Source organism: Dasypus novemcinctus, chromosome 29 (genome assembly GCF_030445035.2).
Source record: "Dasypus novemcinctus isolate mDasNov1 chromosome 29, mDasNov1.1.hap2, whole genome shotgun sequence".
NCBI lineage: Eukaryota > Metazoa > Chordata > Mammalia > Cingulata > Dasypodidae > Dasypus > Dasypus novemcinctus.
In genome coordinates, this window is record NC_080701.1 from 10,878,739 (window position 1) to 10,905,522 (window position 26,784).

The 26,784-nt window shown below is 42.6% G+C and overlaps 1 long non-coding RNA gene across 1 annotated transcript; it reads right to left on the minus strand.

Annotated features, from left to right (window-relative positions):
* Positions 1–2,948: 2,948 nt before the first annotated feature.
* On the minus strand, positions 2,949–6,035 carry LOC139437810 (uncharacterized). The gene is made up of 3 exons (XR_011647729.1): positions 5,905–6,035; positions 5,702–5,804; positions 2,949–3,149 (listed from the first exon to the last, which is right to left on the minus strand). It is a non-coding gene; the product is annotated as an uncharacterized lncRNA (long non-coding RNA).
* Between the last annotated feature and the right edge of the window lie 20,749 nt (positions 6,036–26,784).

Sequence of the window (26,784 nt, forward strand, 5' to 3'; positions counted from 1 at the left end):
TATGAATTGATTATTGCTAGAATAAGACAAGGCTTTGCATCAATCCTCTTCCTATTTTTCTCTAGCAAAGGTTTAAGTGAGGAGAAGCCTCATTCACATAAAATAGTGAAAATGGAAGGTGTGTTGTTACTACAGTGTTATTTAAGTCCTTGAACTTCTTTGGAATGAAATGCCCATCACTACCCTGGGACCCATCAACTATGATTTCCAATTACCTATCAACAGATCAGGCTCTTTCATTTTGTGCTGGATTGCAAAAACGCTTGTTACATGGACCTTAGAGACCAGCTGGACATCAATATTCACAATTGCTCTTTGGCTTGGCACCCTGAGGTTTTTACACCCAGGGGCAATTAATAGACTCAGGATAGACGTGTGGAAGAAGAGAGATGGGGAAGATTCCCTGTGGCTTCTCCCCACCTAGAGAGGCTTCCTCAGCGGGAAGAATTTTAGGAAAGAGCACAAGGGAAGTGAGGGATCTAAAAACCGATGCCCTTTTGCGATGCAGGGAGCTCTAGGCAAGCCGTGGGCAGTAGCTGATGGCGCGGCTGTGAAGAAGTGCTAGCACCAGCTGTGTACACGCTCCCCGCTGGGGCCAGGTGGGGGGCTAGGGCAGTCCTGCGTGTTAGGCTCGCCCATTCTGCAACCTCCCAGCTTCTCTAATTAAAAAACAACGTATGCCCTTCAAAGCCTTGTAAAGCTTCTGTGTGGCCTCAGGGGTAACTCAGTTTGGAGAGCAGTGACTCGGGGCACCAGGACACCACGTTCTTGCCAAGAGTCCAAACTGCTGGCGGAGGAGAAAAGCACCACCTGGGCACGAAGCCAAGGGGACTCGGATGCACTCCACCTTTCTGGGTCAGTGCTTCCCAGAGTGGGCTTCCTGGACCACCTGCAGCAAATCTTACCTGGCAGTTAATTAATGTGCTTGCGATGCAGAGTCCCGGGCCCCAGACCGACTAACCCGGAACCTTTGGAGCGAGGGACCCGGGAATCTGCACACTTAACAGGTAACCTACGCGTTTCTCAGGCACACTAAGGAAAACTCTCTTGGCAATTTAGTTTCTAGTTTTGGACCAAGATGAGCCAACAGAAAGGTGCACGTACTTACCTATCATCTGGCCACAGCTACCTTCACTGAGTTTTCATCTCAGGTCCTGGGATTTGGTAAAAACCACTGTAAGAACCAGTCACGTTCACAGCTCCATCACACAGGTGTATAAAACTGGCAGTGCAGAGGGATGTGTAGATCACTCAGTCTCCCCTAACGTAAATGCCACTAAGGAATTCGTTTCAGAAGTCAGTGCTAAGAAATCTAGCACTGCCCTTGAACTGGTGTGGGGCTCAGCAACACATGGCAACATGAATTATACTGATCGTGCTCTTCCTTCTGCCAGAGAAGGTAATTTACAGTTTAACCATGTCAATGATGTAGAACCTTATACTCAAGATTCTTACTGGTTCTGATCTTTTCCTTCGTATATTATAATATTTAATGGTCTCTGCTTTTGTAATGAACTATATTTAAAGGTAAGGCTTTGACAAGACTTTCTCCAAATCACAGGCCAGAGACTTCAGTCATTTCATTTTAAAATTTTATTGCATTTATTATTTTCTGTCTATTCAAATAAGATAGTTAATTATATCAAATATCAGAAAACAATAAAGTATAAGGAATCAATCATCTCCCTATTCAGAGAGAGCCATGGTTAATATTTTGTTGTTTCTTTTCTATGCACAAGTTTCTTTTTCTTTTTTTTTTCCATCCTGGACAGTTTATTGTCTTTATTTCCTGCACAGGCAATGACCAAGACTTGTGCTTTGAACTTGCCTACAGTTCAGCCATCAAATGTGCCGCATTTGAGAAGATACACAATTTCCAATGCCCTCAATTTGATGCAAGTCTGCAAAAGAAAGGTATGGTTCCATAATTTTAGGATGCTTTTTAAATCTAGCAGGTTTTTTTATTATTAATACACTGGAATTTTGGAACTGATTGCTTTTCCCTAAAGTTCTCAAGGCTCAGGAACAAATTCTCCCATGTTGATGAGCTCTGCAATTTTAAGGGAAAGAAATATATTGAGGGAAGCATATTTGCACAGGTTACTTTACAAAACTGAAATCTTACTCTATGTTGTCAATCCTGATTTTTTTTTTTTGCTTAACATGATTATGTCCATCAAAAATTCTCAACACACATGATTATGTATTCCTTCTTTTGGATGTACCAAAATTTATATCTCCCCTGACCATTTCTACTTATTTTCTGCTCTACTGATCTGATTAGCAATTTATACACACATTTTATGCTCAACTGGGATTGTTTCTAGGATACAGTCCTAGAAGTAAAATTGCTCAATGAGAGGATAGGAACAGTCAAGGCTTTTGTGAATGTTCCACCAAATCCCTCGCCAGAAATGCTCTCTGAAACTTCTTCAATCCTCCAGCTCCCCAAGCCCGGCATCAACACAACCCATCACTTTTCCTCCTGCAGCTCCTTCTTTCCCCTTCCCCAGCCCTAGTCCCAGGCCCCTTCTGCTCCCTCCTGGACTGCGTTTGCACCCACCCAACCCGCTCTCCAGTTCTCTAGGCCTGCAACTCTCCCTGCCCTCCTCCTCCTCCCCACTCCTCCTTGTCCTCTTTCTCTTTGGGTAGATGGTTTTTTCTTTTTCAGTATTTTTGTTTTCCCTTCACTCATGCTACCATGTCCTCCTATTTCATGAGTGACTAGTGGTCCATTTCATTTTAGCCTCTTGTTAAAAATGCCCATGTCCTTACCATTATTCTGTGAGGGCCTTCAATCGCCCTCCATCCTTAGGCAGAAAAAGCGAAGCCAACACTTGGCGCCCGTGGCCTCCAGAGCTTTGAAATCTACCTTCTTCAGTCATGGATCTTACCTTTCCCTCCTTTGCTTAAAAACACTGAAAGGCTGACCTTTTCTCACCCGCTGGATTGAGTCCACGTTCTGCCGAGGTAATCAAGGCCTTCTGGGATCTGTCCCCAGCCTCGTTTCTACTTTCATCTCTTGTTACATCTGCATGATGAAGGCGCTGCTCTCAAGCCACGGTGCACGATTGGCTCTGCTGAAAGTCCTCTCTGTCAGGGAACCCCTCTCCCCATCAGAGGTCTCCAGGATCAAATCCTGGTGAATCCTAGAGGAGAGAAAATGAGAAGAGAAGACAAAACAGACAGCAAATACAGCAGGGCAGGAAGAGGGGAAGGGGGAAAAAAATAAATAAATCTTAAAAAAAAAACAACCAAACACTGCTGTGAGCTCATTTCTCTATCTATCCCTCCCTTTCTTCTCCCTCTGTCAAAGTCTACACATACATCATGGTCAGCTTAAATGCCCCTCCAAGTATCTTTCCGCTTAGAATCAATTGTTCCCTTCACTAACATCCACAGTGTTCTGCTCTGGCGTATGCTTCAAAACACAGTCCCTTCTCTCCACCAGAGGCAGGGAGAATGCCTTAAGAGGAGGAGCTGGATCTGTGCTTATTCTCCTTGGCATCCACCTCTTCTAGCTGAGTGACTGGCACACAGTGCTCAGCAGGTATTTGTTGTAGGAATGAACTGACCCTAGGTATAAAAATGATAAGGATGGGTAGAAGGGTTTGAGGACCCCTAAGGCAGAGCTAATGCTCCATCGCAGATAGTGCAAAAGTCACTGGTCCCGCAGATAAGCACGAAGACAACCTCCAAGCCACTTCTGTTTGGCGACGCCTATGGGTTTTTCTTGTAATAAAATCAGGTGGTGAGGGACAGTCCACGGGGGAAGGCGCAGGATTGTGGGGTAGAGAGAGGTTATGCCTTAGGTTTTTGGAAGTGTGGCCATCAACATGGAATGTGTGCAGAGCTTTTGCCCTGCCTCTGCATGCCTCTTAGAAAATAGTGGCAAGAACTTGGGGCTATGCATTAGGACTGGATACCCTGGTTCACACGTAAGAGCCTGGAGATTGTCCCCAGAACTGCGGAGATGGGAGGTGACTTCAGTGGAGGACAAAAAAACTCCCTAACTTGTTACTCGAGTGCCCTCTTACCCAACGCCTGAGGACTTATCTTAATATTCTAATGTAGAGACGTGCGAATTAAAAGCCATATTATCCCCCTTAGGAGACCAACTAGCTGAAGATGCTCAACGCCGGCATCTCAGTGACGAGTGCGCAGGGAAGGCAATTGCTACCTGTGGCCGCCAGGGGGCAATGCAGAACGCGAACCGTTCAGTAGTGCCGGGCACCCCTCAGAAGCCAGACCCTGCTGTCACCCCAAAGGGGAGAGAGTGGGGGAACTCCAGAGATTTGTCTGGAGGAGGGCTCAGAGTCAGGCACCACTGAGACTGTAATCCAGAACTTGCATTGCACCCTCTTCCAATTTTATATTTAGAAGTATTTCCATCAACCATAGTACAGGAGACGAATGGGTGAAGAACGGCTGGAGCTGGCTGGACCAGCTCTCAAGAGCCAGTTGCTCAGTTTTCAGGAATTTGCCAGCTGGTTGCTAAACCCAGTCATCAATTAAAAATTAAAGTATATGAATTTAAGTTTTAATCGATTGGTTTTGAAACATAGGTAGTAAATACTCAAAACACATTATTTCCAAATTCTTTTACCTTTCCCTGTACTCTTAGGGTGAGAGCTGTCCATTGTTCTGGAGGGCACAGATACTCCACAGTGGTATGCTACTCTGCATCTCTTCCCTGCTCGGTGCTCAGGCACTTGAGGTCCTTGAACTTGGTCATCGTGGCAGGATTTACACTGTGGAAATTGGCAACCAGTGCTGGATGCTGGTTGGTAAGTATTTGCCACATACCTCTGGGAGGCAAAAGGGAGAGAGTTTGGGACTATTGTCTGATGACAATTCAGCCACAGTATAATGGAGTAGATAAGAGCTGGGCTCTGCAGGCAGGACCTAGCGTTTGAACCTCTTCTCTGCCTTGACTAGCTGTGTGCCTTGGGCAGCTGACCCTCAGTGCCTGTCTCTTAATTGTCAAATGGATAAAATAAAACATACTTCATGGGGCTACTGCACAGGACTAGGTGAAGTTGTGTACGTCACCTTAAATCGCTAATATGTTTATTATGATCACCAATAGTCAATGGAATTAATTATTAATACCAATAACAGAAGTGATGACATTGATGGCATGAGCAGCACAGGGCACATAGGAATTCTAAGACCCTGGAGCCATTTCTTAATTCCAATATGTTTTTACATTTAATTTCATGGCAAAATTTAAATTTCTTTTAAGGAAATAGACTAAGCTCATGGCCAGATTTCAAAGCAGAATAATCCGTTCTTCGCACATTCCCTTGTTAATCTTTTGGAAGTAAATGAATAATATCGAGGGTTTAGTTCTGAAGGTTTTTATCCTGTTTCCTTAAATATTTTGCAAATATTAAAGGTTTTTCCAAAAAGCATGCCATTGACACAAGAGTGAGTCTCAAATTGTCGGGTTCAAACAGAGAGATTGAAACTGGGCCATTACACCTTCTAGGTCTGCTTCCCCCGACCAGTGATGAGGATTATTTCTCCGTATTCGAATGCTGGCAGCCTTTGAGAATAAATTCAGAGAATGAGCTTTCATTGTGCCAGAAAGGAAGGAGAAAAATCTAGAACAACCAGTCCTGTGACTCTCTCAGGAAACACAAACTAAATAAAGGACCCAGCTTTTTTTTTTATTCGAACACAACAGATTCAGACTTACTTGATTCAGCTCTACAAAATATAGGGTGGGGGAGCAGATGTAGCTCAGGGGTTGAGATTCTGCTTCTCACGTGTGAGGTCCCGCATTTGATCCCTGGCACCTCCTAAAAAAAAGAAAAGAAAAAATGTAGCGTGTCTCCTGGCGTAGATTTACGAACACCTATTCTGGAAGTTTCCGATTAAGTTCACAATCTTCCTTGTTACCTCGGAGAGCCTGGTGTGTTAAGTGTGATCCTGCCCGAGGCCAGAGGAAAACCATGACCCACCCAAGCCACTTCCAGCAGGCAGAAATTGGAAAGCTAGGAAATAAATTCATCCGCGAGAAGGTCAAGTTCATTATGTAAGCCGAGCTTTGAAGCCTGGACTGCGGAGTTTCTTATTGGCAGCTTTTGGATTCATTTAAAGTTTGGCTCTCTCTTACTCATGCCGAATCCTGTGATCACTGCCGTCTTCAAGTGTATTTTTTAAGCCATGCCTAAAGGGGAAAAGAAAATTTTTCCAAGGCACTTCAAGTTTAAGAGGGCATATTTTTAAAATGTGCAACAAATGATAATTTGCTTTTTTAAAAAAATCAGATTGACCCTGGAACCATGCAGACACATTCCAAGTCCATTATTCTGGCACGCTCTCAGTGTGCTTCGGAACCAAAGAGCTTGCACGTTGCTGGATTTAAAATTCCTTCTACTCTGCGGTGAACTCGTGGCCTCAGGGGAACACATGTGACAGTGTCATTTGAGAATACAGCTGTCCTACTGTCATGATCCCATCCAAAACTATTTTGGCACCGTCACAGCTGCTGGGGCCCACGTGGGTGTTTCCAGACCTGAGGAGGGGAATGATGTGCAGGGGACAACAGACAGGGAAAGTTTCCAGGTGACAGCCAGATCCAGGGCCACAGCCTCAGGGAGGGCTTCTTTCAATTTAAGTGAATGTGCATTATGAAAAATAGATGTACGAGGGTGGTTGGAAATGTGTAAAATAGGAAAGTATAGAGAAGAAAATTAATTTTAAACATAATCGTTTAATTAAAAAGTAATCCCACCATCCGGAGAGAAATACTAAACATTTTTCCTAAATTTCCTCCAGACGTGTTTCCGTGTGTGTGGGCATGTAAAGATACTTCTTTTTCTCAGTAGCTCGGCCATTTATTTTGAAATAATTTCAGGCTTGCAGAAAAAGTGTTTAAAAAAAAGGTATAAAGAATTCTTACAATACCCTTCACCCGGCTTTATGAAATATTAACATTTTGGCACATTTGCTTTGTTTCTGTCTCAAATATGTATTTTTCTGACTGATTTGATGATAAATTGTAAACATGATGTCCCTTAGCCTTTAACTATTTCTACAAGAATTTCCTAAAGACAAGGGCCATCTTACATATACATATCTATGTTAGACTTACCAAAATCAGAAAATTAACATTAATGCTGTAGAATTTCTAATAGAATTTATTCAAGTTTTACCAATTGTCCCACTATTGCCCTTTTAGAAAAGAAAAACAAATTCTGGTTCAGAATCTGATTCCGGATCATTTAGTCTCTTCAGTTGCCTTTAATCTGGCTAGTTCTTCCCTCTTTCTTGTCTCATTTGACATTTTTGAAGCATATACAGGTCAATTAATTTATGGCCAACTTTTGAGTTTTCTGTTGTTTCTGTATGATTGGATTTGTGTTATGCATCTTTGGCAGGCACATCCTGGAAGTGATGTAGTGCTTTTTCTTGGTGCACCTTATCAGGAGACACAGGCTAGGTTTTTTGTTTTTTTTTTAAATTAAATTATTTATTTATTTTTAGAAATTCCATTCAAAAAATATGAAGTCCCATTCAACCCCACCGCCCCCACCCCCCACTCCCCCCACAGCAATACTCTCTCCCATCATCGTGACACATCCATTGCACCTGGTAAGTACATCTCTGAGTATCACTGCACCCCTAGTCAAAGGTCCACATCATAGCCCACACTCTCCCACGTTCCATCCAGTGGGGCCTGGGGGGATCTACAATGTCCCGTAATTGTCCATGAAGCACCACCCAGGACATTCTGGTGAAGTTCACTTTGATCATTCGGCTGAGACAGTGGGCGTCTGCCCTCGTGCTCTGCTGTAAATTACGATTTTACCCTTTGTTCATCTGAAGCTCTCTCAAGAGAGCGGGAGACTGATACTGTGTAAATATTCTCCTAATCTTCAAAAAGTTATCTTCTATTTTCTTTTTTCACCGATGCTTCTTGCCTGCATAAATTATGATAATGATGATGAACAAATGGTGACTTGATAAGGTCTTAATTCCTTCTCCATTTATTCACATTCTACTCTAAGGAAGCACTTTTCCTTCCCTCCCATCCTTTATGTATTTATTCATTTGTTTACATCGGTGTTAATCCTGGTGGATTCTCATTTTGTTCTATGAGTTATAAGCTGTTGCTCTCATTCATTCTGTTGTTCTAATTATTTCGGATTTGGCCAGGGGGAGTCTTTTTAACGTGGCATTTCTGTGTCCCCATCGTTCTTTGAGCATTTCCTTCCTTCCTTGCCCGGCAAGGGGCTCCAGGCTCATCTTGTACTTGCCCTTCCCCAGCCCTGGAATCAACCAATTCTCCAAGGAGCTCCTGTTCATTTGAGTGGATAATGGTATTTCACCATGAAGGGCTAGGTGCTAAAAGTGTTCTGCAGACAGAGCTGGGAATATATCTTGATGCCCTAAGGTGAATATCGGTTTTTTAAAAACGTGCTTATACTGACACCTCCCAATCCGATGCCCGCCACAGACCGCTCTCTAGCCTTTTCCTTCTATATGGTAATTGCTTCCTCTGACAGTGATGGACTTGGAGCCCATGATTTTCTCCATCCTAGAAGATACATAAAGTGGTTTCAAAATTGCTAACACACAAGTGTGAAAAACGAACCTAATAACTAGACTGTGATAATTCTAGGGTTGTTTTTATCTCTAGCCTGAGGGTATATAGTCGAAATACTATATTGAAGAATGACTTGGTTGGTTCCCATGCCCCTGTCCTTGTAGCTGTTGGTATTTTAAATGCTATTAGGATTCTCTGACTCTATTTACATTCTCTCTAGAGAATTGATTCGCATTATTTAGTCATTTGTTTATTTATTTACTCACTGAGTATGTGAAACATAAAGATGGTTCTAAAAGTCAAAATTATGCAAAAAGTTATCATCAGAAAGGTGTCATCCCCCTTGCTTTCTAACCCTGTTCCCATCCACCTACTCTGCAAGGAACCAACCTCATTCATTCAAGTCTATTCTTGTGTTTCTTTCTGCCCAAATAATCCTCCCCCCACCCCCCACCCCCCGCCTTGCACATGGCTTTATTCATTTAACAGCATGTCCTGGAAATCCTGCAAATCACTGCCTATCCCATCATAGAGATCTTGCTCATTCTTCTTTTACGGCAGCATAGCAATCTACCGTGTGGAAATACCACCCCCTGTTCACCCCCCCTCCCGTATACGCACTTAACTTATTCCCATTGTTTTGAAATTATCAACAGTACTGTAATGAATAACATTATGTATATGTTTCTGTACTTTCATTTTGCTGAGTTGTTTCTTCAGGGTAAATTCTTGGGAGTAGAATTGCTGGGTCAAAAGGTAGTTTTTTAAGTATATATTTACATTTTATATAAATGGAATCACACAACATGTGGTATTCTGTGTCTAGTTTCTTTCACTTAGCATAGTGTTTTTTTGGTCTGATAGTAACATTTTGTAGTATTAGCATACATTTGTTCAACTTCAAAGAAAAATGGTCTTGTATGTATTTTAATAAGATATGTGGTTATTAGATATGTAAAATCTTATACAAACAGGCCCTACCAATTTCCATTCCCACCAGCAATGTATGAGTGCATGTTTTCTATAGCTTTTCTAATAGACTGCTGTCATACTTTTTAAAAAATGTATACAATTTGATACAAGTTTATTCAAGACTTGTACAGTAATTCTTTTTAATTTTCACTAGTCTAATAGGTAATCAGTAAAGTTGTCATCTGTATTTTCCTAATTATGAGTCAAGTTGAACATTTTTCACATGTTTAGATTACTTTTAGATCTTGTTAATGAATTGTCTAGTCATATCTTTTGCCCTTTTATTCTATATAAGTTTTGGTCTTTCTTTCCTTAATTATTTTTTATTAATTTCTCCCTCCCCACCCCCCACCCCCCCCCCCCCGCCACCGCATTGTCTGGTCTCTCTGTGTCCATTTGCTGTGTGTTCTTCTGTGTCTGTTATATTCTCATTAAGCAGCTCTGGGAACCCCTCCTGGGACCTTCCAGAGTGGGAGAGAGGTAATCAATCTTTCACTCCACCTCAGCTCCCTCGTTCACCATCTCATGCTGTCTCTTCTCTGTGTCTCTTTTTTGTTGCGTCATCTTGGTGCAGCAGCTCTCTGTGCCAGCAGCACCCCTCCTGGGTGGTCTACCCTCCTGTGCAGGGCTGCACTCTTTGCATGGGGTCACTCCTTGCATGGAGGGCATCCCTGTGCGGGGGCAATACTCCTTGCATGTGGCAGCACTCCTCATGAGCCAGCTCACCACACGGGCTGGGAGGCCCTGGATATCGAACCCTGGACCACCTATATGGTAGGCGGGGCCTCTACCCATTGAGCCATATCCGCTTCTCTTTTTGTTTTTCCTTAATTTTAACAATTGTTTATGTATCAGGGATGTTAATCTGCTAAAAAAAAAAAAGTTACAAATATTTTCTCCTGGTTTGTCAGTTGTATTTTAATTTTATTTTTTTGCAAAAAGTTATTTTTATTTTGCCAAATTTATTAATCTTTTCCTTTTTATCAGTTCTGGATTTTGAGTCTTAGAAAACTTTCCTCACCCTGCTCTCTTCTAGTATATTTATGATGTAATTTTTACAGAATTCAGATAATGAAATTTTGTATCTTATTCTTTCAGTTAACATTATAAACAGAGATTTTCCTGTGTTGATAAAAATTGTTTAAAAAAATATTTTTAAATGCCTTGTCCTCTTTGAATTGATTGATGATAATTGCTTAATTTATTCCTTATTGTTTGAAAAGTAACAATGTCTACTCTTTGATAATATAAGCAATACTGAAATGTAAGGATTATTATACATAAGTAATTTTATACATAAATATTTGAACAAATCTTGGATTATTTTTTTAGATGAAATATCTGAAAAAAAATTCATAGATCAAAAGATAATGGGTAATTTTATGCCAGTTGACAGATGAAGGGATGACTAAAATATGATAAACCCATACAATGGAATTCTGCTCAGCACTGAAAAGGAACAAATTTAGATACATGGAACAATATGGATAAATCTCATACTCATTATGTTGTATGAAAAAATCCAGACTCCAAAAAATGACTATATACCATATTGCTTAATTTTTAAAAAACTCTAGAAAATGCAAACTAATATACAATGAGAGAAAGCAGGTAAGTGGAAATTTGGAAATGTGCGTGAAAAGAGGAATAGATTATAAAGGAACACAAAGAAATCTTCAGAGTCATTATCTTGATTGTGATGATGGTTTCATGGGTGAAAACATCAAAATTCATCAACTTGTGCAATTTACATATATGCAGTTTATTTTATGTCGATTAAACCTTGAAAATTTTAGAAAGAGAGAAAGAGAAGGAAGGGAGGGAGGGAAGGAGGGAGGGAGGAAAAAGAAAGATAAAAGGGAGGAAGGAAGGAAGGATGGAAGGGAAGGAGGGAGGGAGGGAGGGAAGGAAAAAGACAGACAGGGGAGCGGATGTGGCTCCAGTGATTGGGTTCCCTCCTACCATGTGGGAGGTTCATCATTCGGTTCCCAGTGCCTCCTAAAGAAGACCATGAGCAGGCAAGACAGGCAGGCACGGCAAGCTGACATGACAAGATGATACAGGAGACACAAGAAGATGAGCATAATGAGAGACACAACAAAAGCGGGGAGGAGAGGTTCCCAGTGCCTCCCAAAGAGGATGAGCAGAACAGCGAGCTGGTGCAATGAGCAGGTGTGGCAAGCTGACGTGACAAAATGACGCAACAAGAGACACGAGGGAAAACATAACAAGAGACTCAACAAAGCAGGGAATGGAGGTGGCTTAAGTGATTAGGTGCCTCCCTCCTACATTAGAGGTCCCGGGTTCGGTTCCCAGTGCCTCCTAAAGAAACAAAGAAGATGAAAAGACACAAACAACGAGGGGGTGTGGAGAGATAAATAAAACGAATCTTTTTTAAAAAAAGAAAGAAAGGGAAGGCGAAAGAAAGGCAAGTGGATCAGGGAAAAAGATAATAGGCTCCATTTTAAATCCCTTAATATTTACTGCCAATTGTCCACCAGGTCAGCTGAACAATCTTACCCTTTATTTAGTGCATGTGTTTATGCATTTCAATGCAGTCTTGCATTTTAAAAATCTTTGCCAATGGTATGTCACAGTTGCTCTAACCTGCATTGCGTTAATTATGTGGTCCAACATTTTTATATGTGTAGTTGCTACTTTCATATCTTCTTTTGCTATTTTTTTCTAAATTCTAACTAACTTTTAAGAGTTCTTTTTACAGTGTATCATTTCTTCATTCAGGTATGTTGCAAATATATTTTTAAGTTTATCCTTTTATTTTTGTCTATGATACTTTTAGATGGAGAGTACTACTAAAAGATGCAGATAATCAAATGTTGAGATGTCCTCCATGGTAGGATAAATATTCACTTTATTCTATTGTTTCTTTAATTTCAATTTTTTACGTTTACTTTCTTTATTCCACTGTGGAATTTACTGAGGTATAAGCAAAGAAGAAAAATCTCCCCCCACTGCCCCTCAAGTATTTTAACATATTTCCAAGTGCCATTTTGATGATATTTTTGAAGAATAAACAGCTGCAAAAAACAAAGACCTCTATTTTTTTTCATTGCCCTGTTTTCCTATCTGTAAAATGGGTATAATACATAGAAAACATTCACTCATGTCCTGCCAGACTAGTTAATTCCTACCTGCAAGATAAGCACTTTGAAAGATGTTTCATGATACCCTAATGCCCTGAATTAATGTATTGCCGAGGGCTTAATTTGATTATATGTGTAAATCCATCTGGAGGCACAACGCAGCGCTGGAGAAGATCTTCTCACTGGTGGCATTCCCAGGATTATTACGAAGCTGCTGCTGCTTCATCTTTCTCTAATCCCTGGAAGAACCATTCATCAGGTGTTACAGAGGAAGGCGAATCAGATTAGCTGCAAGACAAGGAGAGGGAGGGAAGAAAGGAAGTAGGCAGTAAAGTTCACCAGATTTAAAAATTTGCAAGTAGTTTCACCTGGATGGATTTGACTGCAGTTTTTTTTTTTTCTCTATATGCTACTTCTATTCTCATGTTTATTCCTTATAATGACATTTGTTCAAGAAAAAAATGAGGCAGTGATGTACTGACTCTTGCCTTACAGGCTTACTAAACGTATTAGCTATAATGCCAAAACCTGATATAAATATATATGTATACATATATATAACTTAGCAAACAATTATTCTGCTACTCTGGATCCTTTTAAGAGATAGCTCTCCTGATACATTTAAACTCTGACTCAGCTGGCAAAATACAATGTTCGCTGTTACAAAAAGTGATTTCCATGCTATTTCTGTTTGGCTTTTCGTCTACTTACCACTGAGCTTGCGTCCAAGGAACCCTGTAATGGTCTTTTTGACCTTCATCCAGAAAGTATTTTCTAAGTGGCCTTATTATTTTAATAATACAGGAACCCATTAAAACAGCTCCTGATTACACAGACTTGAATAAACCATTGGTTGGTTGATGCACTTAAAAAAGAGTCACTAAATATACTCGTTGTATCCATGACAAAGGTTTTGTCTAGCAGGTTTGATTTTTTTTTTTTAATTAAAAAAATTTTTCTTTTTAATTTCGAGGTACCAGATCCAGGGATTGAAATTGGGACCTCATACATGGGAAGCCGGCACTCCACCACTGAGCCACACCAGCTCCCGGGGGCTGGTAGTCTCGTTTGTCTGTTTGTTGCCTTTTTTAGCAGGCACTGGGGAGCGAACCCCAGACCTCCCCTTTGGGGAGCAGGCATGCAACTGCTTGAGCCACATCCGTTCCCTAACACGTTGAGCTTTATAAGCATTGCCAGGCTTGTGGGCGCTGGTCTTTCCTTTGCTCCCATCCCCCACCTACGAGCACGTGGAGGTGCCTCTGCAGGGGCTTGATTACACCCACGGTGTCAGTGAACTTCTTGAAGGGCTTGTGCTTTGGTGATCTGCCCCACAAGTGGCCAGTCCATGCTTCTCGTGGGTCTCATCACATCAGAATAGCTTCAGTGCTTTGCAAGAGGCTTACGGTGTCAGAAAGGCACAGACCTGACTCACCATGACCATCCATCTTGCTAAGCGTTCTCCTACTGTCCTCAATACAATCATTTGAAAATAGGTCTCTGGGTGAAGCCGTCCACCCCTTCTCAGAATTGTCCATTAAAACTGTCTGCAGGGTCTGCGATCCTTATAAGCTTCACCGGCAGAAGTGAGTTCTGTGGCTTTGAGTTTCTCATCTTGAGTGGGTCTGCCAAGAGAAAGGAGTGGTGGCAATGAACAGGGGGACCGGGAAATCTCAAACGAGAGAGGGGATGATCATCTAAGGCACACTGGTGGGCACCGAATCGTCCCCCCCACAATAGGCATGCTCAGGTCCCAGCCCTGGTGCTGTGGGTGTGAAGCTACCTGTAAATAGGACCTTTGGAGATGTTCATAGGGAAGGTATGACCCAACTGGGTGAGGGGGCCTTAATCCAATACGGCTGAGGTCCTATATGCAAAGGAAATTAGATACGAAGGAGGGGAGCCATGGAGAGAACAAGAACCCAGAAAACAAAGAAGACATTGCCATGTGCGTTGCTGTGTGACCGCAAAGCCCAGGGCCAAGGGCCACCAGCAGCCATCCCACCATGCCACCATCTTCTGGGAGAAAGCATCCCCTGCTGATGCCTCGATTTCACACTTCAAGCCTCAAAACTGTGAGCCGATAAATTCTTGTTTAAGCCAACCCATTGGAGGTATTTGTCTTTAGCAGCCAGGGAACTAGAACAGACACTCATCAGTTCCTTTTTTTTTAATGTTCTTTATAATTTCAAGGTAAAGCATGCTTAGTTTAGGTAATTTAGGAGACAGAGTAAAGTATAAAGAAGGAGAAAAAAATCAGCCATCCTCTCCAATGTAATCCCTGTTTTATGGCTTGGATCCTTTGGTCTGCACATTTGTCTATATGTGTGTTGAAGACATTGTATTCCCAACTTGTGATTGCTTTTTTTTTTTTTCACTTAAAATGGTAGCAAGAGGGAAGTGGATACGGCTCAATGCATAGAGCTTCCACCCACCATATAGGAGGTTCAAGGTTCAATACCCAGGCCTCCTGGCCCATGTGGCGAGCTGGCCCACGTCGAGTGCTGCCATGTGCAAGGAGTGTCCCTCATGCAAAGAGTGCAGCCCCACGTAGGAGTGCAGCCTGCCCAAGAGTGGTGCTGCCCACATGGAGAGCTGAGGCAGCAAGATGATGCAACAACAACAAAAGAAGAGACACAGAGAAGAGACAATATGAGATGCAGTGAACTAGGGAGCTGAGGTGGAGCAAGAGAATGATCACCTCTCTCCCACTCCAGAAGGTCCCAGGATGGGTTCCCAGAGCAACCTAATAAGAACACAACAGACACAGAAGAACACACATTGAAAAGACACAGAGAGCAGACAAAGGGGGTCGGGTGGGGGCAGGATGGGGCAGAAATAAGAGAAAAAAATTTGTAGCAAGAATTTTTGTATATTATTATTGAACATTCTTCAGAAGCATCATTTGTAATGGCATGTCCTATTATATGCTTATATTGCAGTTTACATAATCATTTTCCAACTGATCCTTTAACTTTTGCTAGAGACATACCTATACATACATCACTGAGCATGACTCTGTGATGTCAGGATAGTATTTTCTTGATGAAGGGACTTGAATACATTTACAGCTCTTGTTAGGTTTTCCTAATTGCTCTCCAGAAAGATCCAACTTTCACTGCCATGGCCTCAGAGTATGAGTGCAAAAGAGGCCAACTTCAAAGGAACACTATTTGGGAGTACCCATAGTGTTAGATGGAACAAGAGGTACAAATAGTGTGCATTTACTGACATGATGCCTCTTAGCACCCTCATTTTATAATAGAGCATACCTGTTTTGGATTCTGCTTGGGGAGTTTGGCCCCAGAGATACCTCACTTTATAGTCTGGTCAGTCTATGTTTCAAAAACATGGTTTCCAAGAAAGCATTATGGGGCTGTCCCAGGTATAAATATTTCTGATGAAGCCAGGAAATTTACTGTTTTCCTTTAGCTGTATTGAGTGTCCTCATTTTTACAAGTACAGAAAATATCACTCATCCACCTTCCCTGCTTAGGGACTTGAACTATTTAGTTCTTGTCTCTGGAGTTTAAGAAAAGCCGTGATAGACTCCCTGACAGCCAGTGACCCTATGAGTTGGTTTGTTAACTGTCTGTTGGGGTCTGCAGCTAAGGAGACAGCAGTCGTAGAGGCCGATGCCCTAACACCATGGATGGGTAAGAGGAGACAGTGTCACTTCCCATTACCTTAGGCTGCATGAGACAGACACAGGTTAATCCCAAGGAGATTCAGGTCAGGACATGTGTGGATCGACACAATTAGAAAAATGACCCTAAATGTGAGTCAGCTCCAGGACTTCCAAAGCCAACCCGCTAATGAGCTGGCATCGATGCAACTCCCACTGTGCAAGGGACCGTAGACAAGCAGAGTGTACACAGATGAGCAAACAGACCTAAGGTCGTCCGGTGATAGGCCTGAGCTCCCCCCGCGAGCCACGCTGGGTCTTTAGCCAGGTCTTCTGGTCCAAAGTCTGGTTCTCCTTCTAGCATGGCATGAGCTACATCTCTGGCCCATGGCCATGGGTATTGATAGGATCAGTGGAATTTTCCAGTGCAGGCTAGAAGTTGACTTTCCAGTTCATGTCTAACGTGCCTCTCAGAAGGAAATCAAATTCACTTAAGCATTCATCCCCCAGCTTCTAGTTTAAAGCAAGCCACATGAAGAAATAACTCCAAAGCAAGACTTTTTCCTGATGCGATGCAAACCCATCTGCCATGAAGCACGTAGTCAGGAAACTTCCCTTTCCAGACCCCAACATCCTTAAGCAATGGCTTCGCCTTAGCTTGTGGTCATGTAATTGTATAAACACGGGTGTGCCAGTTCAAAGCATGTAGGGAGAGTTTCATTCTGCCTTCTTCCTAGCCGTGCAACACTGACCACGTGCCAGGCCTGAGAAATATCCCCTCTGTCCATGACCTAGTGCAATTTGGTTTTGTAGGAAGACAGCTGAACTAAAGTCTTAAAATATGTGGCACCATTTGAATTTTATAGGGTGACAAGGAGGCACTTACGATAGTATTCTTGGGTGTGGAAATCGGGAATAAGGGATGAGGGCCAATGCCTTCACTTTCCCTTCCCTAATTCCTCAAAGGTTGAATTTATTTTGGTTTTTCCAATATGCACAGAGCAGCTCCTAGGTGGAAGATTCAGTGACAGGTCTTAGGAGAAGGAGGAGTAGCCACAAAGGAATCAGGCCCCTGTTCTGTCCTCAAGGAGTCCCAAAGCCTGAAGATGAGATAGGCGGATAAAGAGTTAACTCAAGGCCAAATGGGGAAAATGCCATGATGGCCACAGCAGGGCTAAGAGGTCAAGAAAGGAGGAAATTAATTTTGCCTGGGAGCAAAGTTCTGGAAGGCTCCAAGAACGAGGGAGCATTTCAGACAGGGGGCTGTATTTTAGCGGGTGAACCAAGTCTATGAAGGGGAAACCCTGCGGGGCAGGACAGCACAGGGCGCGAGGCTGTGGTGTGCAATCCAGTCTGAGCAGTGCCACCGCGTCTCCCAGCACCAGAAAATCAGCTCCGTGCTGGCGGCACCCAGAGCAGCCCTCAGCGGGCCAGGCATGCCCAAGGAATTGGAGTGGAGGAACGCCTGCAAAGGGGTGCCGCTCCAGCTGGGTATTTTTGTTGCGACAGCAGGGACCCACTGGAGTTCCCTGCAGCAGTGAGCGAGGCTCTGGGGAAATGGGCCCTCTTAAGAATATTTTTGGACAGGAACAAGGGAGGCAGCTGGGGCCCTGGGTTGTCTCCAGTCCCACTCACAGGCCGTGCGGCCGCTGGCATGCATTCTGCACTGTCAGCTCTCCTCTTTCAACCACCTGCCTCTGCTTCATCCAAGTTCCTGCTGCATCTTCGCTTTGACCTAGAGCTGGTCATCATGGCCGTGTCACAACTTTCCCCTTTTCGCTCCCACTGTTTGCTGGGTCAGCCTTCCCCATTTCTAATCCTAGGGGCAGCAAGCTCATGGCTCAGTCCATCTTTGCACACCAGGCTACCAGATGCCCGTGCCAGCTTCAGCCAGCGGTGCTGGGCTGGTGGAGGGGCATTCAGGAGGCGTAAAGCTGCAGAAGCTTCTACCAGGGCTGTGGGCTGCTGGCGCGACATCCAGTCCTCACAGTCTACTCACCCGCTCTGCCCAGCAGCCTAACCTCTCATTACCCCCAAATCTTTTCCGTTATTTTAGTTTTGTGCCTTCCCCCCCAAAATTTTGTCACTCCGCTCATCAATTTGGCTGCATTACCCTCTGCCTGCATTCTCTGGGGCTTTCTCCTAGAAGTGTGTGCCCTAAAATCTTTTTTCTGTGTGTTTACGTATCTCAAGCCTTATGACAAGTTTGCGTAATTTGCAAACTTGTGCCGATGGTCTCCACTGGAATCCTTATAATTAGTTGGCCAAAGCACACCTTCCGTGCGGCTCTACCATTCAGTGGCTCTACAGTTGTATTTTTGAATAGCAGTTTAAAGACAACACTGAATTACAACTTAGTCTGATTTAAAGAGTAAAGATTTGAAAGTAAAATTTAACTTGCTGCCATATCTTGTCACACTGAATTTAAAGCACCCAACTTTATAGATCATCTATAAACTGAGATGTGTTCAGCATTCTTTACTTGGTATTATACATAAATCACACCCAAATGACTTTTGTTGATTAAAAGGCAACATTTCATAAACAGGGAATTTTGATTAGTTCGGCACAGTTAAGATCAAGAAAATAAAGTCGACATAACTTCCTTACTTTTCAGCACCTGTCTTTAAATAGGATGCTATGCACCAGTTGAAACACAGGTATTTAAATATATTCATAAAGCCAGTTATATATATTCATAAAGCCAGAAATATATTCATAAAGCCTATCTCCTATAGGTTATGAGTTGGCATTCACTGTCTTAGTGAAAAGGTGAACATTACTCACTCAGCCTAGCCTCGAGTCCAATTACAGCTTTACAAGTGGGAAACAGCGATAGCACTTGCTGAACCAGAATTCCCATCAAAATTTAAAAAGCTTGATCACATTCATTTGACTACAAGCCAATCTTATTTAACTCAGGACTGTCCAAAAAAATATCCTATCAGCCATTCTTGATCTGAGTTCTGGTGTATGAGAGCCATTTAAATACACTACATGCAAAAAGTCACAAGACATTTCTGTCTTGTGATAAATACACAGGGGCCAACTTTGATGATCAGTAGCTTTTTTGAGATCAGCTGTCAAGCCTGCCCCTTCTGCTTTCTTAATGCCAGCAAAGACTGTTTCACTGCAGGATGTCCTTCCTGGGATTCTCCAAATGCTCAGTTGGGGTCTCCTCTCCTGAGCGGTGCCTCTGCTCTCGGTGGCATCTGGGTAAGAGGATCCAGGGCATGTCCTGTCTTCCTCCCAAACAGGCCAGGCAGTCCCGGCCCTGAGCTCGCCTCCCTCTTCCCCCATGTGGCACTGGGCACATTCCGGGCACATCTTCTTGCCCTTCTCAGCATCGCCCATTTTGAATTTGCTCTTTCGTCATGGCGCCCCTGCTTGGGAGCCGGATGCGGCCCTCTCTAATGCCCTCGGGTTTTATAACAGCAGAGAAGTGGCACATATGGCTCCGTTGACGTTGAGTTGTGTAGTGCTTCATACCCCAGAAGAGCATGTTCTCAAGTTAACCCATTTCTGTGGGTGTGAACTCTTGCAAATAGGACCTTTTGACACAGTGACTCCAGCTGAGGTGTGGCCCAGCTGAATCCAGATGGGCTTTTAACCCTCTTACTGAGGGACTTACAGGGAAGGTCAGAGAGGAATGCCAGGGGGTGCAGCCTGAAGATGAACCCCAAAGGAACCTGGAAGAGAAGTCTCAAGAAAGGCGACAGATGAGAAGCAGATGTGGCTCAAGTAATTGGGTTCCTGTCTACCATATAGGAGGTCCATATGTGGACTCCTGGAGCCTCCTGGTGAAGGCTAGCTAGCCTGTGGAGTGCTGGCCTATGCAGGAAGCTGGCACAGCAAGATAATGCAACAAAAAGAGACACAGAGGAGAGACAATAAGACATGCAGCAGACCAGGGAGCTGAGGTGGTGCAAGAGATTGAGCACCTCTCTCCCACTCCAGAAGGTCCCAGCATCAGTTCCTGGTGCCACCTGAAGAGAAGACAAGCAGGCAGTGAATGGACACAGAGAGCAGACAATGGGGTGGGGTGGGGGGAATAAATAAATAAATCTTAAAAAACAAAAGGCTGCAGAGGGAACAGCTGGAAGCTGAAAGTCAATGGAACCTGGAAGAGAAAGGACAAGCTGGGGGGGGCGGGGCGCGCCATGTGCCTTGCCATGTGACAGAGGACCAAGGACCAAGGATTACCAGCAGCCAGCCCCAGAACACTCCATCCTCTGGGAAAAAGCATCGCCTTGATGATGTCTTGATTTTGGATTGCTCCCAGCCTCAAAATCATGAGCCCATAAATTCTCATTGTTTCAGCCAACCCCTTTCCTGGTATTTGCTTTAGCAGCTAGGAAATTAAAACAAGCTTCTTCAAGAAACTGTCTGGAATCAAATCCTAACTCTACCACATGCTCACAGTGGAAACTTGACTCTAGGCAAGTCACTTCAATGCTCTATGCTTCAATTACCTTACAATTTTATAAAATGGGGCAAATAAAAGTACATAATCCATGTGGTTATTGGGAGGATTAGTTAAGGCACATAAGGCACTTGGACCAGTACCACAAGGCTTAGTTATTAATTTGCCAGTCTCTTTACCCTCTTTTCTCCTCCCTCTCCCTCTTATTACTACTGCATAGTTCATACTTGCACTGCCAATTTAGTCTCCTGCTTCAGCCAATCTCCTGACATCAAGATAAATCTATTTTTCCAATGTTCTTCAATGCCCATAACAATGAAATGGGAGTCAGACTTACCTTCCAATAATGTGCACCTATAAATGTATGTCAGCAGCTAAGTTCAAAGGAGATGCCTAACAAAAGTCAAAAATAAACTCTTAGAATAAATTCAAGGAGGCATTATTTAACTATTCAAGTACAACTTAACTATTATTTCTCCTCACTACCATATAGAAAAGGAATTCTTAAAGAGTTCCTCAATGAGTTTTGAGATGTCACAAGTAATTTTTATTTTGCTGTTAATTGTTTAAAAACTAAATGCTCCATACAGTAGATCCTTCTTTAGAGTGACATTCTCAATGCCTTAAAGTGGTTTTTAAAACAGTTTTATTGAGATACCATTCACATACCATATAATTCAGCCATTTAAAGTACACAATTCAGTGGTTGTTAATATCTTCACAGGGCTGTGCAACCTTTACAGCATTCTAACTTTAGAGTATTTTTATCCCCCTAAAAGAAATCCTGTACCCATTAGTAGTCATTCCCTGTCCCCTCAATCCTTCAGTCTTAATCAACCACTCATTTTTTCTGTCCCTATAGATTTTCCTATTCTGGAAACTTCATATAAATAGAATCATACCCGTGGTCTTTGTGACTGACTTATTCCACCGAGCATAATGTTTTCAGGGTCCATACAAGTTAGAGCATAGACCAATATTTCATTCCTTTTACTGTCAAATAGTATTCCATTGCATGGTTATATTTTATTTATCTATTCATCCATAGATGGACCTGGGTTGTTTTCATTTTGGAGCTATTATTGATAAAGCTACCATGAATAGTCATTTACAAGTTTTTATATGGATGTATGTTTTAATTTCTCTTGGATATAAACTTTAGAGTGGAGGAGTAGAATTTGAGGTCATGAGGTAACTCTATGCTTATCCTTTTAAGGATCTTTTGAAGGTTTTTCCAAAGGGGCTGCACCATTTTACACCCACACTAACAATGTACAAGGGCTACAATTTCCCCATGTTGTCAACACTTAGTATCTATGTAGTGGTTGTGGAGTGGTATCTCATTGTGATTTTAATTTGCATTTCCCTGATGGCTAATGATATCGGGCATTTTTTCAAGTGTTTTTTTTGCCATTCGTAGATCTTCTTTGGAGAAACATCTATTCAGATCCTTTGCCCATTTTATAATTATTTATTGTCTTTATTATTGAATTGTAAGAGTTCTTTATATATTCTGGATACAATTATATATGTAATTATTAGTTATTGATATATAATTTGCAAATATTTTCTCTCTGGGGGTCATCTTTTCACTTTCTTGATATATCATTTGCGGCACAAAATTTTCTAATTTTGAATGCAGTCCAATTTATCTTTTTTTTTGGTCACTTTTGTTTCTGTTTTCTATCTAAGAAACCATTTTCTAACATAATTACAAAGATTAACTCCAATATTTTTTCCTGAGAGATTTATAGTTTTAGCTCTTACATTTAGATAAAAATCTGTTTTGAGTTCATTTCTGTGTATGTTATGAGGTAGGGGTACAATTTATTTTTTTGCATGTGGATATCCAATTGTCCCAGGACCATTTGTTAGATACTATCTTTCTCACTGAATTGCCTTACCACATTGTCAAAAAGCCATTGACCATAAATATAAGGGTTAATTTCTGAACTCAATCCTATGTCAAAAGCTTTTTTGTGAGACTATTGAAATATTCATATGATGTTTGTCTTTTATTCAATAATACAGGGTATTACTGTAATTTATTTTTTTAATATTAAACTAATCTTGCATTCCTGGGATAAATCCCATTGGTTGTGATGCATATTCCTTTCTATATGTTGCCTGATTCAGTTTGTTAGTATTTTGTATCTATATTCTTTAGGGATATTGGTCTGTAGTTTTCTTTTCCTGTGATGCCTTTATCTGGTTTTGATAATACTGATCTTAGAATGATTTGGGAAGTCTTCCTTCCTCTTCAGTTTTTTTGTTTTTTGTTTTTGGAAGAATTTGAGAAGAATTGGCATTAATTCTTCTTTTAATGTTTGGTAGAATTCAGCAGAAGCCATTTGGGCATAGTCTTTTCCTTGCACAAAATTTTAAAATTACTAACTTAGTATTTTTACTTTTTATAGATCATTCAAATTGTCTGTTTTCTTGAGTCATTATTGGTAATTTATGTCTTTTTAGGAATTTGTCCACCTCATCTAGGTTATCTAATTTGTTGGCCTAGTTACTCATAATATTCTCTTATAATCCTTTTTGTTTCTGCAAGGCCAGTAGTGATGTCCCCTCTTTCATTCCTGATTTAGGCAAATTGAATCTTCTCTTCTCTTTTTTTCTTAATTCATCTAGCTAAAAAGTTTTTCAATTTTCTTGCTCTTTTCAAAGCAACAACTTTTGGTTTTGTTCATTTTATCAATTATTTATATATTCTCTATTTCCACTATTTTCTGTATTATTCCCTTTCTTACGCTCATTCTGGGTTTAGTTTACTCTTCTTTTTATATCTTCTTAAAGAGGTAGGATAGATGATCTATTTGAGTTCTTTTTTAATATATGCTTTTATAGCCATAAATTCCCCATCTGTGCACTGCTTTAGTTACATTCTCTACTTTGGGTATGCTATGTTTTCTTTTTCATTTAACTCAAAGTGTTTTCTGTTTTACCTTATGATTTTCTCTTCGATCATTGGCTATTGTGGTGGATTGCTGTATACCACAGTCTGGACATGTTCTTGGTCTTGGCTCACATTCTGGTGGCCGTGATCCCATTGATTAAAGAGGATCTCTTGAAGAGATTACCTCAGTTAAGATGAGGCCCAACTGGATCAGGCTGGGCTTTAATCTGGATCACTGGCATCATTTATAAGCAGAATGAAAGTCGGGCATAGAGAGGGAAGCCATGGGGGCATTCAGAAGGTGGAAGCCAGTGGAATCTGGAAGAGAAAGGAGAGGAGGCCACCATGTTCATTGCCATGATCACTGGAAGCCAGGTGTCCCTGGAAGCCAAGCATCCTGGAAGCCAGCCCCAGGTCCCCTGGAGAAAGCATTGCCTTGTTGATGCCTCGATTTTGGACTGCTCCTAGCTGCAAACCATGAGCCGATAAATTCCCATTGTTTAAGCTAATCCATTATATGGTATTTGTTCTAGCAGCTGGGAAACTAAAACAGTGTGACTTTTCACTTCTCCATGTTTGTGCATTTCATGAACTTCCTTTTATTGTTAATTTCTAATTTAATTTCATTGTAGTGGGAGACCATATTTTTCATACTACAGCCCTTTCCAATTTATTGAGGCTTGTTTTATGGCCTAGCACATGGTCTATTCTACAACAACCTACATGCAACCTTTAACATAGGAGCACTCCAGCACATCGTTGTTCAACCCACCTCCTTTGTGCTCTTATTGTTAAATAAATTCATTTCTATAACTTGTATGTTATAGGAACAGTAATGCAAACACACATACAACTGCTTTTTAAAATCAGTCAAGAGAAAAAAGTAGAAGACTTATGTAACTTCAGTCTTTCGTAATTACCTACATAATTTTCTTTATTCGGTCTCTTTGATGTCCCTGCTCAGACATTTCCTCTTTGCTTATCCTTTAGCCTGGCTTCCTAAGGGTTGCTCCTGGGTGTATATAAGTCACATATTAGTCTACGATTGTGCTGAAGGCCCCTTAGTCAGTTAGAAGTTTGCCTTTACTGTGGGATGTGTGTAGCCTGGAAGTTTAGAAAATTTACGTGTTTTGCTCCACTTCAACCAGGGGTTAGTAGTTTGGCGTCCCTTCTCGGATTGCTCTCTAGGGGGCACAGAGCTGGGCGTGCACCCAGACTTCCACGCTGCCAGCAAGGCGTGTAGTCAGGTTGAAGTCTGGCTTCCAAGGAGTCTGTCTTAGTTTGTCAGAGGCTGTGCTTACGTCCCTTCTAAGACTTCCGGTTGTGTTAACTGGTCTGAGTGGGCCTTGGGGAAGCTTTTGAGTCTTCCTGGGGCCCCTCCGAAGCCGGTGAGCCTTGAGCCTGTGCGCAGCCTTCCCACCCAGAACTGGCTGTGACTCCAGGGGGCTCTTCCTGGCTGTACTTGCCCTGGTTTTTGTATTGAACTTGTAGCTGTTCTGCTGTTTTGCTGGTTGCATGGAGCTACCAGTTCCCTCTTAACGGCCCTCCATGAGCTCTCTATTGTTTTTTGTTGTTGTTGTTTTTAGTCAATTTTTTTTTCTTTACTTTCTTTTAAATGTTATGTTCAAAAAATACAAGGTCCCCATATACCCCCACCCCCCTCACCCCACTCCTCCACATCCACAACCTCTTTCATCACTGTGGCACATTCATTGCATTTGGTGAATACATTGTGGAGCACTGCTGCACCACATGGATAGTGGTTTACATTGTAGTTTACACTCTCCCCCAGTCCACCCAGTGGGCCATGGCAGGACATAGAGTGTTCAGCAAGTGTCCCTGCAGTAACACCCAGGACAACTCCAAGTCCTGAAAATGCCCCCCCCCCCCAACATATCTCTTCTTCCCTCTCCCTACAGAGAGATTCAACCATGGCAGGGGAGGAGCACTGGTGTGGGGTGTTGTTGATGGGGGGCACATGGTTGGGAAGGAGTTCTCCAGGGCATGTATACAGGGTACATAAAAAGGTTTGGATATTTTCTCTATTGTTTTTGACAACACCCGCAAGCACACAGTTCTCCAGGTTCTGTCCGTGTAGTCAGTCCCTTCAGGCAGTGCCCTTTGCATTATGGTCTGCCCTTCAACCTCCCCAGACCACTCTGCCCCCACAGTGGGACCCTCTTTTTCTGGGAATGGCATCTCCGCTCTACAAGTGGGGAGAGGGGGATGAAGGGGCGGCAGCCCCTACTGTTCTTGGCTTGCTTGTGGTGGCGATTTGAAATAATTTTATGAATCCCCAAAAGGGAAATAAAATGCTTTATAATGCTTTAAATAAATTAATTCCTGTGAGTGTGAGACCCATGGACTGGATTACTCAGCAGGGCGTGATTTATGTTGAGGCTCCGCCATCTTGCTGGGTCTGATACAGAGACACGGAGGCTCAGACAGAGGAAACAGGAGCTGGCATAATTGGTTCTGCAGGTGAGAGAGGGTGGCTTCAGCACAAGGCCCCCAAGAGGTTGGGCCCACGGGGCAGCTCAAGAGAGGCCAGGCCTGCTACATGCCTGATGGCTCACGGCTGAACTTGGGAAGAGAGCAGAACAGTCGAGACGAGGCCCAGCAGAGACAAGCCCTCTGCGTGGTTGCCCACAGCTGGGCTCCAAGAGACGGAAGATTCTGGAGGGGGAGGCAGGGATCTCAGCAGAGCTCGGCCGCCATCTTGCTTCACCAAGTGGCAACCACGCCAGGCTCAACGGTAGCTGACTTTGGTGAGAAAGCCCCTCTTATGGTGCCTTGAGTTGGACTTTTCATGGCCTTGAAACTGTGAGCTTTACCCCAAATAAATACCCTTTATAAAATCCAATGCATTTCTGGTACTTTGCATCAGTAGCCCCTTGGCAAACTAAAAACCGTGTCCTAGTGTGGACTCTCTGCCCTAATTGTGAGTGAGGGCAGGTGTGATTGGGCCCCAGTATTCTTGGCTTGCCAACCTTGAGATAAAGCTCCTGCCTTACAGGTGTGGACTGTGGAGGGAAGCCCAGTCCTCTTGGCTATGCTCACCTGTAGTTGAGCTTCTGCAATGCCAACCAGGGAGGGTGAGAAACAAAACCATAGCCCCAGCCAGGGAGCTTGGGAAAGAGGGAGCCCCATTTTCTTGGCCACACCTGCTGTGGCAGAGCATTGAGCATAGAGCTTTGCAGGGCA